Source organism: Pithys albifrons, chromosome 6 (genome assembly GCF_047495875.1).
Source record: "Pithys albifrons albifrons isolate INPA30051 chromosome 6, PitAlb_v1, whole genome shotgun sequence".
Classification (NCBI taxonomy): domain Eukaryota; kingdom Metazoa; phylum Chordata; class Aves; order Passeriformes; family Thamnophilidae; genus Pithys; species Pithys albifrons.
In genome coordinates this window covers 11515597-11532096 of record NC_092463.1, presented here as the reverse complement: position 1 = coordinate 11532096, position 16500 = coordinate 11515597, and the positions used below count along the sequence as shown (strand labels likewise).

Below are 16500 nucleotides of genomic sequence, written 5' to 3'. Positions count from 1 at the left end.
ATCAGTCAGCAACACAACACTTACATTATTTCCAGTAGTTATTGCAAAGATTACACCCTTTCTCCCCCAAAAGATGTTGCTCCAGGTCAAGCCCTGGAAAACAGAAGTATCCATCACATCCTTCCCTTTATCCTATGTAGCAATGTTCACAACTGAGAGTTGTGGAATCCTGCAGGCAGAGTGGAATGGACTCTGCTGGTCTGGGACACTGAACTTGCCCGAAGGTGATGAGCTGCATCTGAGGCACATGCAAATATCCTTCCTGCTCTCCAACAGTAAAGCCTGGTAGATTTTTTTTAAATTACAAGTAAGCTTTAGACAGTTTCTGGCATGAGAAGTGATTTTTTTCCCCCAGAAAATTAATGAAAATTTCAGTAGAAGCAACTGCAGTATCTCCTTATCACTAAGTCTTACTCTTGCAATGCAGGAGCAATGTCGGCAACTGCCAGATACAAGCCAGGAATTGGTTGCCTACTTTATTCAAGCTGGAGCTGTACTTTACAATTCTTACCTATTTGTGTTCTTCTGAAATACGAGGGAGGGATGGGGAACATACTGAAACTGAGAGCAGGATTACTGTTCAGAAGTTTTGTTTTATTAACATTGTGGGTTTACCTGTGAAAATAGATAAACCTCATCACTGAAAACTCCCTGTAGACTTCTTTTATGTATGTGCTTCACACAGTCTGAGTCAAAATGAAACATATAAAAATATGCAATAACTTTAAAAGACTTTTTTCCTTCAGCTGGCAAAATACAAAAGCAGTATGGAAAGAACTGCAGAATCCAACATCAGGGTAACAAGAGCAGCTACTCCCATCTGTGTTGTCCCTGCCACAAATCCTAGTTCAGCAGCACACAAGGAATGTGTGTGTGTGTTTTCTTTTTTCAGCCTCTTCTTCACTGTTTGGGCAATGCTTTAGAAGCTTGAACTGCCCATATGACACTCCATATCATATGCAAAAAATTCTTTTAGGAAGAAATAGGATACTAATAACTTACCTGGAAAGGACTTAAGAGTTCTACTGTAGATACAGCTCTTAATAAAAAAATAAAAGTGAGTGGAACACAACCTCAGTATGGAAATGTAGGAAGATTGAGGGTAGGAACAATATTTGCCAGTTTGCAGTTTAAAGTTGGGTGTACTATACCTATAAAACAGGAGGGGAAACTCACATTTGCCTGTTTATCCACCAGCCAGAGAAGTGTAAATCGTCTCCAGAGGTTTAATGGCAAAGGACTTGTTATGAAATAAATAACTTGAAGCAGTGTATGTGCCAAACTCTGTAAGAGCCAACTAAAAGCATAAAAGAAATGAAGAAAAATTCCAACATGATCCTTCATTTCAGTTTTGCAATTTTCATAGCAAGAATGACCTGCTGAATGTGAAATTGCCATTTTCATGATAACAGCCTGACAGCACCAGATACAGAGTATGTGATAACACACAAGGTGTTACTGTGGCAGCCTTTTCTCTTCAGGTTAAAACTTACCAAAAATTCTGACTTCCTGTTTTCTCTGGTATATGATACATTAATTATGGAAGCAAACAGTGGCAATAACACTTCTGAAATCAGGACGGTACCAAACTGTGCAAACACAATTTGAGGGAATTTTGTATTTTTTAGTTGAAATACTTAAACGTTAGCATCTGTGGTTTGAGGCTTCCAGAAAAAGATTACAGGAAGCTACTAATACAATTAATATATCTCTATCAGGAACATAATTCTGATAATCTGAGCTTTGACCTACGGCTAGGTGAGAGAGCCCTGAGTGGGAACAATCTGTCAAATGTGGGTAGCAGGATTTGTCCTCTTTTTTTGTCAGGAATTAACAACAGTGGAGAGCAAGCTCCCTTGGATCCACTAAGTTACCTATTTTTAGACCATCATTTTTACTGCTGCACACTATGCTCAACTCCAAATATATCAGCACTAAGCAACTCACCATCTTTGTCCCTGGAAAAAAACACTGGAAAAGCTCATGGCACCTTCTGCTCAGAGTTCCAAAGGTAAGAAGTCTGAGGCTACTGTTACACTGTGTTGCCTATGGACTTGCAGTCCTTAATTCCATTTCCTAAGTGTAGCATTACACCTTCATATATATTTATATGTGTCTATGCTAGTTTTATATATATTTTTTTTAATATGTATATTTATATATTTAATATATACATCCTTCCCATGTACTCAGCACTGGTGAGGCCACACCTTGAGTGTTGTGTTCATTTCTGGGCCCCTCAGTTCAGCAAAGATATTGAGGGGCTGGAGCGGGTCCAGAGAAGAGCAACAAGGCTGGTGAAGGGACTTGAGCACAAGTCCTGTGGGGAGAGGCTGAGGGAGCTGGGGTTGTTTAGCCTGGAGAAGAGGAGGCTCAGGGGTGACCTAATCAGTCTAGAACTACCTGAAGGGAAGTCATAGCCAGGTGGGGGCTGGTCTCTTCTCCCAGGCACTCAGCAATAGGACAAGGGGGCACGGGCTCAAGCTCTGCCAGGGGAAATTTAAGTTGGAGATCAGAAAAAAATTCTTTGCAGAGAGAGTAATCAGGCATTGGAATGGGCTGCCCAGAGAGGTGGTGGATTCACCATCCCTGGAGATTTTTAAACTGAGATTGGATGTGGGGTTGGACCAAGGGTTGGACTTGATGATCTTGGAGGTCTTTTCCAACCCAATCGATTCTATAGTTCTATAAACCCGAGGTAGGTATTCAAACTAATACTGGATTGCCTTATTGTTGAAGTTCTCTGCTCTGTCAGTATGAGATGCTATAACAGGAAAACAGGATGAAGTTGGGAGATGATGAACTGGAAGGCTCAGCCAGTCACTGTGGTTTCATTTCCCTCCCTGCACTTTGGCGTGTCCTAGTCAGGAGCACATTCTCTGCTTGGAACTGGAGGAAAGCAGCATCCATCCAGCACGAGTTTCCATAAAATGAGGAAGAGCAGTTTTCTGTACCACTGTGTTCTGCTGTTCAGTTCCCCCTTTGCTATGGTGGTGTCACTCTGCTGGTGCAGAGCATTTCCTCCACTAAAACTGGGCTTATGTATTTGTTCAGTCCTAGTAAGGGCAATCTGCTGCTCCCCTGGCACACCGAGGACAAGCAGCACAGCACAGGTTTCCTGGAGAGCCTTGTTTTACAAGAATTCTTGCCATCACTGGGGTGTTTTTCCCTTCTTGCTATGGAGATTCTGAAAGTTTGCCATGAACAAACAGAATACATTGAACAAAGGTACATGCTGCAGGTGCACAATATTCAACTTGGATAGTCAAATTTCAATCAATACCAAAACCTTAATCCCACAGTATGCACCACATTTACCCTGTGAATAATTTCACATTTTAAAGAATCTGCTAGTAAATGTCACATTGATCCTCAGCACAGTATGTGAAAATAATGCTTTCTTCAAACCATGAGGATAAACATAAACAAGTGCTTTTAAGCAGTAGATGTCAAAAGGTTTCATAAAGAACTTGAGTCTCATGAGCTCCCCCACACTGAAAAGCTACAGTGCAGAATTTGGGCATTTGCAAAGCTGCCCAGAACCTGAATGGCAGAACAAGGAATAGGATCTCATCCCGTCACAACAGTATTGAAATGCCTCTTAAAAAAGCAACCAACCAACAAACCACAATAAAACCACCACCTACTGGAAGACCTCAAACTGAGTGAGAAGAATCATTATTTTCACAAATGCAGAGTCCCAGAAGGAGAGCTGAGAGCATAATGGGCATAACGTTTAGTCAAGATGACTCACATTTTTACAAGGCCTTTATGTTAACCTACATTTTAATGCATTGTTTGAGCTGCATCTTGACTGCTTAGAATAAATAGTTTGGGTTTGGAGCACCAATCTCAAACTGATGCCTAAGGGTTGGCTTAGTGCCTTGGACATGAGGTGCTCCCCAGTCTTTTCCTGGTGCCTCCCACAACACACCCCGTGCCTCCTGCTCATGGCTGAGCTTTGAACAGCAGCACCAACCCCAGTGTTTGGTTATGGAAAAAAATGCTGATCCCTTACCAATTATGAGCAGAATACTTCAATAACTGTTGAAAACCCAAAAAAAGTTACTTGCCAAACCTGTCCTGCATAAACACTTTGTAGGCAGAAGATTTTTAACTCCCCAACTGAGTATGACTTGCACACTCTTTTGTTTTCTAAATAACAAAACAGTTCTGTAACACATCACCAAATTTAAGTATTGCAAATTAATTAATGCAAATTTTCAGATCTCAGGAGTTAAAATCAATGGTATCAAGCTGGAATAAGGATTCTTTACAAGTAAGATAAGGATGTTGCCCTTTAACTCTTACAACAATAGGAAACTCACATTCTGTTAAATTGCTACTGATGGTCCGTGTGCAAAATTTCTGAAGTACAATAAGCTACTTGTCTTCATTGCACTTTTAAGCAACTGCAATATCAGTCCCTATTAACACTTTTGATTAATGTTAAGATCAATGGCTTGAAGCAAACTATGACTAAATTTTACTTGCTTTTGAATCAGATAAAAAGTTAGTTTAGTCTTTAGCTAGATTATGGTTATGTAAAAATATCCAATGGTTACAGAAACTGCATCAAAATCAAGTATCACATATGATTGCACAATCTGAATATTCTCAGTAAAACTTGAGATGGAAGTTGCTGAATGTAGCAGGAGAATAATTTCCAGAGCTGACCAAATACAAAAGTTAAAAAAAAATGCAGCAGTTAGCTGTCACTTGTAATATAATTTGGAAACTTAAATTCTGTAGATAACATTCCATTCCTAATACTTGAGCTCAAAGAATCCTTTCATGTTATTTTTAACCAACCTCCTCCTCCACCAGGTTCTAAAAGGAACAAATTCTTAGGAAGTTAAATGCAGAATGCTCTCTGTGCTCGACCAGAACAATGCCTTAATTAAATATTGACCCACTTCAGGAACAGAGTCCCAAAATTATAGGAAAGCAGCTCTCAAACCTGGTGGGGTTTTCCCACAAATCGTCAGAGCAACCCAAAATCAGGCACTGCTGTTCCTGTTAGATCTGACTGAGTCTCTTCACTGCACAGCAGTGCTTTCCCTCACTCCTCTCCCTTCCAAGGCAGGCAAGTGGAAACGTTTCAGGAAGATTTAAGTGCCTTCTGTTTCTCAGACTGTTGAGAAAGCAACAGAAGTTTGAAATACGCTTGAATGGGCAAGTGAGAGCCTACACCTCAGTGTGTGATCCAACACATCTAACAGGCTGGAATACAAGGGAAAACTGCTTTCCTCAGGGGCCTGGAAAACTGCAGTGTAGGAGTAGGACAGGAAGGCAATTTGGCTACTGCAGAAAAATTCAATTTTGGTAATAATCCAAGAGGAGATCCCGTTTGTTTTGTTTTTTTTCCTTGGACTTCCCTAAGAGAATGCTTTAAAAATAAATAAACAAGATTCAGTTTCTTGCTAAAAACATCCAGATAATCAGAAAAAAATAACTTGGCAAGATACTATTTCAGCTTGCTCTTTTATAAAGATTACTTGCCTCAATTGATGTTTCTTGCACTCTTTCCTAGTGGAACTTCTTACAAAGCCTACACTGATAACTCCAGAACTAAACTGGTGGAAAAAGTGGCTCCTCCTATGGAAGGAGATGGAATGCACAGCAGAAAATAATTTCAAAGCCTTCTTTGCTAATGGAGCAAAGTTTTTTTTGAGCAAAACCTGGATTTGAAAGTTTTTGATGCAGTACCAGCCTCCATCTCACCTTGTCAATATAGCAAACCCTTAAGGGTGACTATGTTGAGTATTTTTCACATAGCTGATATAGAAACAAATTTTTTATCAGATTTTAATCCTTTATTTTGTGTTAAAAACAAGTTTAGGATTTTCGCAGATATCATCTAAATACAGGATAATTAAGTTTAAAAATTTTATATTCTTATTTTCTCAAAATGTAGACTGAAGCCCTGAAAAGGCAATAGCACACTTTCTGTCTGGCACAACTTCATCTGGAAAACTCTTTAACCCAGAGGCAGACAGCAAAGGTTAGTGATACTTAAAAATAAAGGTGGAGCTGACCCTTTAAGTAACAGCAACTCTGACAAAAGTCTAGTGAAGGGATTATGAGGTATCAGAGCTTCTAAATTCTAACTCGTGTATGTCAGGGATTTGGGGGAGGGGGAACTGCATCAGACCAAATAAAGATCTGTGTTTAGGCAGACGGAATAAACCCACGTAATCAGCTTAAGTAAAACATTTGTTTCTAGCTAACAAGCTCAGTGCTACAAATTACTTTCTCTAAATGGGCTGACAATTCTTCCACTTAAATACTACCTGTCTTGGACTTGCCTGTGGAGTTTGGCACCAATACTGAGGTACTTGCCCTAATGTATGTATTCCTGATCTTCATTTTTCGTGCATGGTCAAAGCTTGTGTATCAGCTGCCCTAAAAAGTTTTGGGGAAAAAGAAGAGAAAAACACCAGTTGTGCTTTGGGTGAGGTCTGGACTCAATGCAAAGAATTATGTTGACTTAAGGTCTTTGTATTGCAAGCCAAGAACTCGACCTGGAAGCAAATTTCATTTCAGTCCAGGTCACACTCCCCCTACTTTTTGATTTTAGCCTTCAAGATTGAACTGAGTTCTTGGGAATAGGGGTGCTGGACTGCTGGATGCACAGCAGTTGTCTAACGGGTCAGGTTTTATCTTTGCAGAGAGAGAAACTTTTGGTGGGCAATTTGTGCACAAGAGGAGGTTTTCCTTTTTTTAAAGGGGAAATCAAGACTTGAAATTCTTGACCTGTCTTAAGCAAGTTGAGAAAAACAATTATTCATGCATATTTAGAGAGGATTATAATTTACTGAAAAGAAAGAATTCATCAGATTTACATAATCATTTCTTAGGGACAAATAAGTAGTACTTGGGAAAAAATGTTTTCTTTCCTAAGAAGTTACATTATTGGCCTTAAAGACACTCTGGAAATAAAAGGGCAAATAAGACTGACATGGGCTCAGGTTTCCTCTGCTCTGCCTCCAAGGACCATGAATGGGTGTCTGTCTCTGGAATAGAGGACACTGCTCTTGGGTCAGAATGGAATTCCCAGAGCAGAAATTGCTCAGAAATGCACAATTCTATTGTGGATATTTAAACAGTGAGATTAGTAACTATGGGAGTGCACACTTACTGCTTGAACTTCTTGAGAGCTGTGTTAGCAGGAGAGCCTGTAATGTCATAGAGTTTTTAAATTTGGTCCAGCTCATCAGATCCAGGAAAACTGCAAGGTAAGAGACAGTATTAGCCCTCAAGAAGACACAGTTAAACTAATTTAGTTGCATAGCTGCCAGTTTGATTAAAAAAGGAAGATAACATCTGCCAACAACTGAAGGATAACACATGAGCAGCAGCACAATACAACTGCAGGTTTGGATGGAAAGAGTAGTTTGGGCTTTTCAACAGAAACCTGTAGCTGCACTCTCCTCACTAGTGGGGGGTAAAATATGTGAAGAGAACATCCTTCTTGGTGAAGGGCAGTGAATCTGGGATTGTGTTTGCTTCCAGTAAAGTGGCAGATCCCAGAAGACAATGGGTTTTCCTCATTTTTAAGACAGCAAGAGTCAAACAGTCCCTCTTGCTGTGTCTGTATATAGAAATGTATATTTATAACACTCCAATCCTAACAAACAGGTTCTTTGCAACTGGAAAGATGGGAATTTGAACTGCATTCCTGAGCGTGATCCTCAGTTAATATAAAACTTGTACAGAGTCCTTGAAAACACTGTTATCATAACTGAGCAACCTGACTTTAGTCAGGTCCACTGACATTTGTTTCCTGCATGTTACTTTTTCCCTTGGGCTTATAATTTAAGAAACACTTCAGGAGCATCACATGACTCCTGAAAGCAAAACACTCAGCCCTCTTTATAGACAGGGTGAACTTTTTAGCTGTTTGCAGATTCAATCAAACAGCTGGCTGCACACACTGCTCTGTCTTCATAAAGCTTTGAGCAGAGGAAGGGCAGAACAGATCTGACTCACACTGTAGAGCTGTGTCAGACAGGCAGCTGGGAGTGGCTTCTGTGTGAGCTAAAAAAAGTGCTGTCTCCGAATGTAACACTGTAACATAGTGAACAAACAACTGTGCACATCACAGAAAAGTGCAATGCAGGAATCATGATTTATGAGAACAGAAAGAGGGAGTCCAAGATCTGAAAGATCAGCATGGCTCAGTAAGAGACTAAAAGTCATGCAAAGCATAGAGGCTTCTGCAAACATTGAACAGCAACAACGGCAAGATGCACTGAAAAAGAAACAATCCTGTCCATAACATCCTTTAGCTTGGCAAGTCTGCATCTCTTAATTTGGCATTGCCAAATAAACATCCCTCATTTCTCTCTGAGCACACCTATAAGGTCTCTGAAAATGTGCACTGGTTGCAAAGAGTGAAATTTGTTACATTAAGCTAAAATTACAGGGAAATATCTTTAAGGGGAGGGGTTTTTCCCTAAGAAAACTTCAAGTTTGCAGTGTGTAATTTTCCTGCCAAAGCCCACCTAAATCAAACTGAAATGAAAGACTGTAGCATTTTTTAAGCTTTTGGTCCCAATTGACTGTGCAAGAGTACTGCCCATTTGGGACTTTCCTATTAACAGTTTTCTGGCCCAAGGAGAACTGTTTCTACAAGTCAGCAGGCAAAGCATAATGGTTGTCATTTAATGTGATGGTGGTGGCAGCAGCTGCACTTGCCATGTGGAGGAGGAGGAGGAAAGAAGCAAAGCAAATGTTATCACTCCTGGTTGCATATTAGAGACAGCAGTGTGGGAGGAGAATAAAGAACTGCTGCTGTTGCTAAGGCACAAAGATATTGGAGAAATGCTCATGGTGGTTATTTTTCCTTTTTACTTGAAGACCAGGGACAAATCTTTTGAGTTATACTTTCATCCTCACCAAAAGGCTTAAAGGACTTTAATAATCTGGGTGTTCCTAACTCTTCCTTCATCAGAATCCAATTTCAAAATATTCCAGCACAAAAGGTCTTGAGCAGCACAAGTGTCTTAAACACTATACTGTAAATCAAAGTCCTAAGTCAGAGGGATTGCACTCTCTAATATCCTCTGTTTTTGCAAAAATTACTAGTAAGTCAAAAAAGAGGGAAATATTTCACCATCAAGTGCATTAACTGGACTGAGGATAGTTAGTGATGCTCATGAGAGGAAATGACCCATATTCCACAGAGAAAAGCAGAGAAAATCCAATTTTACTAAATATGAAGCCATTGAGGGGGAAAAAAAGTTCAAAAATGTTATTTTCTTTGCAAATAAAATGGTTATAATATGTTTTCTTGAACATGCAACTGCTTTATCACTAACCTGCCCCAGGGTGAAGAGAGTGCCAAGCCAGGCCGGATTTACGGCCTCCTGAACCCTCGGATTAACCATAGAAGCTTCTTCCACAAATCCATGGAAATGAAGATCGTATTACCACGTGCTCCTAATTTAAGTTATTTACCTTTAACTTGATTAATGATAAGCAAAACCCTCCACTGAACACTCTACCCTGTGATTTCATGAAAACACAGCCAGCACTCCCCATCCCAAGTGTGTACCCACAGAGTTCAGGTGCTCAGTACAGAGTGGGGAGGTGCATTCCAGGTGTGCCTGCTGAGAACAGACTCCTACGAGATTCCAAATCTCTGAATTTCAAGGTATGCTACTGCAAAAATAAATAAGGGCCTTCAACAAAATACAACCAGTGAAATATTCACTCAAAGATTTTCCTTCAATGTGTGAAGTGGTCATCATAAAAGAAATTGTAGATTACTTTAAGAAGAAACTTTCCAAAACACAGGAGTACTGTGACAGTAAAACTGCATTTACATACAAGTAGCTGCAGGCTTGAAGACAATCTGTGTTCCATTGTATGTGCATATACCATTCTGAACATCATTAAGACCCAAGAGTTAATTGAAGAGCATATGGACTATTACTGAAGAGAAGGCTGCTAAATAGGACATCTGGATTAAGTTATTAGAGTTCTTCTGTTTAGCAGTGATATAATAGGTGGCTTTGGCTTCTCCCATAAACTTCTGTGCCTTAAAAGAAAAATAAAAAATAAAATTTCATAAACTGAATTTAAAAATCCTTGCTTTTCAAACAGCAAAATAACCTTCTGCAACTGCCAGGAGAAATTACTCCAAAGAAGAAATATTCTGAAAGCCAGTATCTTCTGCTCCCTTTTGTGTGACTTCCACTAAATGCAGGAATTAAATGCGGAAAGAGCTGCAGAACTGAGCCCTATTGCTTGTTTCTAGGATAACTCAGAAAGGAAAATACACATTAGCAGAGAATAAAGAACAGGTTTTTAGATTGGAGGGAACACCTGTAATGCACCTGAGTTATTTCAGGTTTTAGCCAGTAACCAGCTTGCTGGTTTATTCCCCCAGATCAGGAATACAGTATTAGAGGTAGGTGTCTATGTGTATTTTTAAACTGTACCTTTATTAGTGAAGAAACATTACCTTCTGAGAGTAAAGAGAAAAATACTGATATACTTCATTTTTAGTTAAATATCCTCACATAAATTAATTTCATTTATTATTATGTTTTCTGATTTCACATCTCTCTGAAATATCCTATTTCTATACTAAGATAAAAACACCAGAGAGAAGCATTTAGTAAAAAGACAAAACATTATCAATGCTTCCAATTATTTGGGAAAAAAATCTTAAGAATCTTACAGAAATTAACACTTTTTTCAAAGTTATTAACAGCATAGTAAAAAAGTTTTATTTTGCGACCATGGTGAGACAACAGCAACAGGTATTGGAATGGGGAAGAGGCAAGTCCAGGAAAGGGAGGCCAGACTGTGCTCTGCTCCCACCAGGGCTGCCTGAGGATGGCAAAGGCCACCTCTCCCAGGAGGGCTCTGCTGCAGGGCCCAGAGCTCCTCTGGGGTGCTGGCAGCAGCTCGGGCTGCCTGCTGCCCCCCCTGGGCTCTGCTGCCCCCCTGGGCTCTGCTGCCCACCTGAGCTCTGCTGCCCCCCCCAGGGCTCTGCTGCCCCCCCCCAGAGCTCTGCTGCCCCCCCCCAGAGCTCTGCTGCCCCCCCCCAGAGCTCTGCTGCTCCCCAGGGCTCTGCTGCCCCCCAGGGCTCTGCTGCCCCCCAGGCTCTGCTGACCCCCAGAGCTCTGCTGCCCCCCAGGGATCTGCTGCCCCCCCAGAGCTCTGCTGACCCCCAGAGCTCTGCTGCCCCCCCAGAGCTCTGCTTCCCCCCCAGGGCTCTGCTGCCCCCCCAGGGCTCTGCTGCCCCCCAGGCTCTGCTGCCCCCCCAGAGCTCTGCTTCCCCCTCAGGGCTCTGCTGCTCCCCAGAGCTCTGCCGCCCCCCAGGCTCTGCTGCCCCCCAGAGCTCTGCCGCCCCCCAGGCTCTGCCACCCCCCAGGCTCTGCTGCTCCCCAGGGCTCTGCTGCCCCCCAGGGCTCTGCTGCCCCCCCAGAGCTCTGCTGCCCCCCAGGGCTCTGCTGCAGGCAAAGATGCATCTGGGCAAGGCCTTTTCTCCCCTTGCATGAGGCTGCTGCTGGCCCAGACAGTTCTATGTCTCTGCTTAGGGATGACCCTGAAATAGCTGTCTGCTGCATTTGCTGTACAGTTGCTGCTGAACCAGCTCTCTTACCTGTGTACGCAATCGAGATTTGCATTGCTGGTACATGTTGTTGTTAATTTTTCTCAGGTAATGGCTGTCTCCTTCCTACAACAAAATTTCAAGTTGTACAAGTCCTTTTTAGTGAAGAACAGAATACAAAAACCCTACTCTTCAGCTTCCACAGATGCACTGATACCACCTTTTTTGATTACACTATTTCTGTCATTTTTTTGCTAGCTTTGTAATCCATTTTCCACTCAACTTCAGGCATAATTTCGATTTCAGTGTGCACCAGAATAGCTCAGCTAACAACTGTCAATAGTCTGTAAGCTGCCTTGGCTTTTACTGCATGTATTTATTGCAGTATCTGTTCCCCCAAGTTCCATCAGAAGTGCAATATTTCACTTCTGAACAGCTAATTTCCTCTCTACACAAAGTAATTGTCCTTAAGGTTCAAGATTCATATCAATCACCTCAAGTTACCATAATGCTTAAATGACTGTGATTCACATTTGAATTGCAAATTAAAGGTTAACCAGTGTAGTTCAGCTTGCTGTTGCTGTTAGGCAATAATTACAGTTATAAAATTTATCTATTTTTCAGAGCCATTCAGTAACTGCTCAGCTTTTTTCTTTTATAGGCTCCAAAGGCCTTTTAATCTTGCTGTAATGCCTTTATGTAACGCTGCACTGCTATCAAGGGAGGCAGAAATGATCACATTTTTGAAAAACAAAGCAGGTACTGATCTGCCTGCTGACAGTGTATGAGTAATTGGCCGGGGAGGAGGAGGGAGATTATCAGGACAGTAACTCATTGAGGACAGCGGGCCTTGTGTTCCCAACTGATTACAGGGCTCCTCCAGGCAGCCACATAATCCACTGAGCAGGATTAGATCACGAAGCAGTTGGAACAGAGCACCATTTACATTGGGAATTGTAGTAGTGGTGCCCCCGTAGAGATAAATGGTGCCTTCAATGTCAGGATTTTTGTCACTTATAGTAGAAAAAATTTTATAAAATGCTGCTACTCAAATCAATTTGGATTATTATTAGTATTTAAGAAATCAGGCCTTTATAAAAACGTCATGCCCAACTGCTTTTTCATTACAGGTCACCAGTGAATACTGGAGCAGAGGCTGCTCTGCTTCCAGATTTACCATTAGAGGAACCTTCTGTGGCAGTAAGGGGAGTGAATGGTCAGGCAGTGGCAACTGAGGCCTCTCTCATTTCATCCTCCCCACCTCTCTCTCAGCCAGACTTTTGACACTGCTTGGAATGACCAAACTGTTCTTGATTAAACAAAGGACAAAACTGATTTTCAATTATTAAATGACTTGTGATTCCACTATGAATTAACAGCAAGAAAATTACGACTTCTTGTAAAAACAAATAGCCTTGTCTTCACTGAGGCAACGTGGATCTCTTGGCTTATTAAGGAAAAAAAAGTATCAACTTTCCACATTATTAGCATTACAGTGGACTGTTCTCCTAATTACATAAGTGTCTCCATGTACCTTATTGAATTAAAAATTAATTTTCAGTCAAGCCCTGCTTCAAGTTTTAATTTATTACAAAGTATTGTACAAACCACACTTGCCTTTCAATTTTTCTAACGGAAAGTTTTTTTAAATTGTTTTGTACCTAAATTAAACTTGATTTTGCAAAACACAGAGCAGTCAGGAAATGAGCAGCGTTGGCATTACTATGCACTGTAGAAATTTACAGGAGCCTACAAATCCTCTGAAATGTAACTACTTGAAAATGGTTTTGTGACAGAGCATGGCTAATGAACAACTTAATTGTCCTACAAATTAGTGATGCACTCCTTCAAATCACACTGCTGAAAATTCCAAAGGAACCCCTTCTACTTGCCATCATTACATAGAGATCCTCAGTCAATAAGTGTTCTGGCTCAGAACAAGATTAATTTTCCAGTTTAATTACATACCTGGACACTCTGTCATATTTACTGTTTGAAATGACTGACACGCCTTGTTACATTTCTTGGCTTTGCAACAAGCCACGACTAGAGTTGTTTGGGGAGAAAACAAAAACTATTTCTGCCCCATAGGACACTGTGGTGTTGCTATGTTTAACTCCAAAATTAATTTCTGAAAAATGCATTATGCTTGAGACGAATTAAATGTTTACATACTTCAAAATAACAAAATTTTTTTTGGTACTTATTATATATATCTCCATCAGAACCTGCTGATCATTTTCTTGTTTTAGTCTGTGATTTGACAGGTTCCATGCCAGGTGCCATCACCTCATACAAGATGAAAAAAAGGCACTACCATGGGAAACACAGTCCAGGCACAAAACTTGGAGCATAAAGAAGAATCAGCAATTTATAGAAGTTCGGGTAGACCTGGATTAATGTTCAGATAACTCCTAATCTGCAGCATTTCAGATTATTCACTGTTGAACACAATTTCATTTTGAACTGATTCAACATGCCATAGAACAGGAGGTTATTGAAACTAAGTGGTAGGAAATAATCATCTTATGCAAAACTTGACTTTGATAAAAACTGTATTTTAAAATTAAAAACCCCACATACTGAAACTATGATTCTAATTTCCATCTGAATACAATGCTTGATATAGCAGGATTTTTCCCGTGAAAAGGAAAGAAATACTGAGAAATGTAACCAACTGAATGTAAATACTTTGTTGTAAAAAAAAAAAGGGCAGTTAAAGGACAAATTTAAAAATTCTGATTTTTCATAACTGAAGTCCGGTATCTTTCCTGGAAGAAGATGCAGGACTGTTTTTAATAAACTGACCTAACTTACTATCAACAAGGACTCTCTCCTATATGCAATTATTCTTGGCCCAGGTGGCCATGAAGGCCAATGGGATCCTGTCCTGTATCAAAAATAGCGTGGCCAGCAGGACCAGGGAAGTGATCCTTCCCCTGTACTCTGCGTTGGTGAGGCCACACCTTGAGTACTGTGTTCAGTTCTGGGCCCCTCAGTTCAGAAAGGATATTGAGGTGCTGGAGCGAGTCCAGAGAAGAGCAACAAGGCTGGTGAAGGGACTGGAGCACAAGCCCTATGGGGAGAGGCTGAGGGAGCTGGGGTTGTTTAGCCTGGAGAAGAGGAGACTCAGAGGTGACCTAATCACTGTCTAGAACTACCTGAAGGGCAGTTCTAGCCAGGTGGGGGTTGGTCTCTTCTCCCAGGCACTCAGCAATAGGATAAGGGGGCACGGGCTCAAGCTCTGCCAGGGGAAATTTAAGCTGGAGATCAGAAAAAAATTCTTTGCAGAGAGAGTAATCAGGCATTGGAATGGGCTGCCCAGAGAGGTGGTGGATTCACCATCCCTGGAGATTTTTAAACTGAGATTGGACGTGGCACTAAGTGCCATGATCTAGTAAATGGACTGGAGTTGGACCAAGGGTTGAACTCGATGATCTCGGAGGTCTTTTCCAACCCAGTCGATTCTATGATTCTATTCTGACTTCTTAACAAGTTTATCCTGGAAAAACAAAATGTCTTATTAAAACCAGCAACCACGAAATGTCTACTTCAAACAACTGTATCTCACACACGTATCTAGGTCAGAAACAGAGTTACTCCTTTTGTCAGAGATCTGAACGCTCAATGTCACCAATATCAAGTTCAGAGCAAGTCTGTTCTATTGCACTGAGTGACAGTTGCATGCCAAGTTATTTAAATGAATCTCTCAACTGTTACAACATTACAAATTCTTAATTATTCATTTAAAAAAATCCTCTTTTAAAAATGAATTGTAAGTGCATGCCCCTTCATTGGCTGTACCCAACTCCTTTAGTGTTTACACAAGATCTGCTTTTAAATCAGCTTTATGGTCTCCAACCTGTTTCAACAAACAGCTCCAGAACTTCTAAATAAAGGAGGTGTCAGGGAACAATGTTATTTTATAAAGAAAACTTGGTAAAAGGCATTTTTACTAAATATAGAAACTGAAAATCATTATTGATGGGTTCAACAGTTTTGAAATACATAAGAATAATTTTATTACCTCATTGCAATCCTGACCTAACAAATCACAGAATGTGTCAAGCTGGAAGGGACCCACAGGAACCTATTTTAAGTTTTATTATTTGCTACATAAAGTAATTATTTTCTCTTTTGCAGTCAAGGTTGTTTGACTGTAGAACAAATGGTCCTGGACCTGACTCAGGGGAAACCTGCACCCATGCCTTAAACAAGTGGGTATATCCCACTGACAAGAGCTGTAGGGCAAAGCAGGACAGCACAGAATTGCCCCATGAGCTTTATAATCTGCAACAGTGAACAATCAAGTGAAAAATCATTAATTTCACTTTGTGATCTACACAAGGAGAATTTGTTGCTTCTTGAGCATATGCTACATATCTTTTATCAGCTCATAAATATCCATGTCCATAAATTCACATGTCAGTGAAAGAGAACCAGCAGTTTTATCACTGCAGAAACAATCAGGAGACTTTAACCTAGAAATTAAACTTACATGTTGATTTGTACACAGCACAGAAAAAAGTACTTAGTTTAACCAGAATTAAAATAGAGATTTTAATTTTTAATGGGTACTGTCCCTAATGGATAATGTCTCTAATGGATATGGTCTTTAAGTTTTTAAACTTAAGTGTGAGGTATCATAGTTTTAGTTTATGCTCTCTGAAGTGTCCACTGCAAACGTTACCTGAATTACTACATGAAGATTTTTGAAGGCTTGTTTTCTGGGCATATCACACTGTTCAGTATCAAGAACTTTCCAGTAAATTAACTGATACAATCTTACAATAAAAGAGAGGAAAGCCATTACAGCTCATATATGAAACTTTCTAGTTAGATCACCAGTAGTGTTCTATTGCATGGAAACGAGTATCTGACTGGATATCCCTGTTTTGCTGGTAACAGCAATTTTAGTTCTAATCACAATA

The 16500-nt window shown here is 40.5% G+C and overlaps 1 long non-coding RNA gene across 2 annotated transcripts in view; it reads right to left on the bottom strand.

The window, feature by feature from the left end:
• LOC139672843 (uncharacterized) overlaps positions 1–16500 on the bottom strand; it is a 29525-nt gene that overhangs the window by 5244 nt on the left and 7781 nt on the right. Inside the window, exons 5-7 of one of the 2 annotated variants that reach the window (XR_011697989.1) lie at positions 11621–15071; positions 7142–10045; positions 25–6405 (exon numbers count right to left, since the gene is read on the bottom strand). This is a non-coding gene — a long non-coding RNA (uncharacterized lncRNA). The remainder of the gene's footprint in view (positions 1–24; positions 6406–7141; positions 10046–11620; positions 15072–16500) is intronic. The other variant, XR_011697990.1, reaches the window with a different exon arrangement.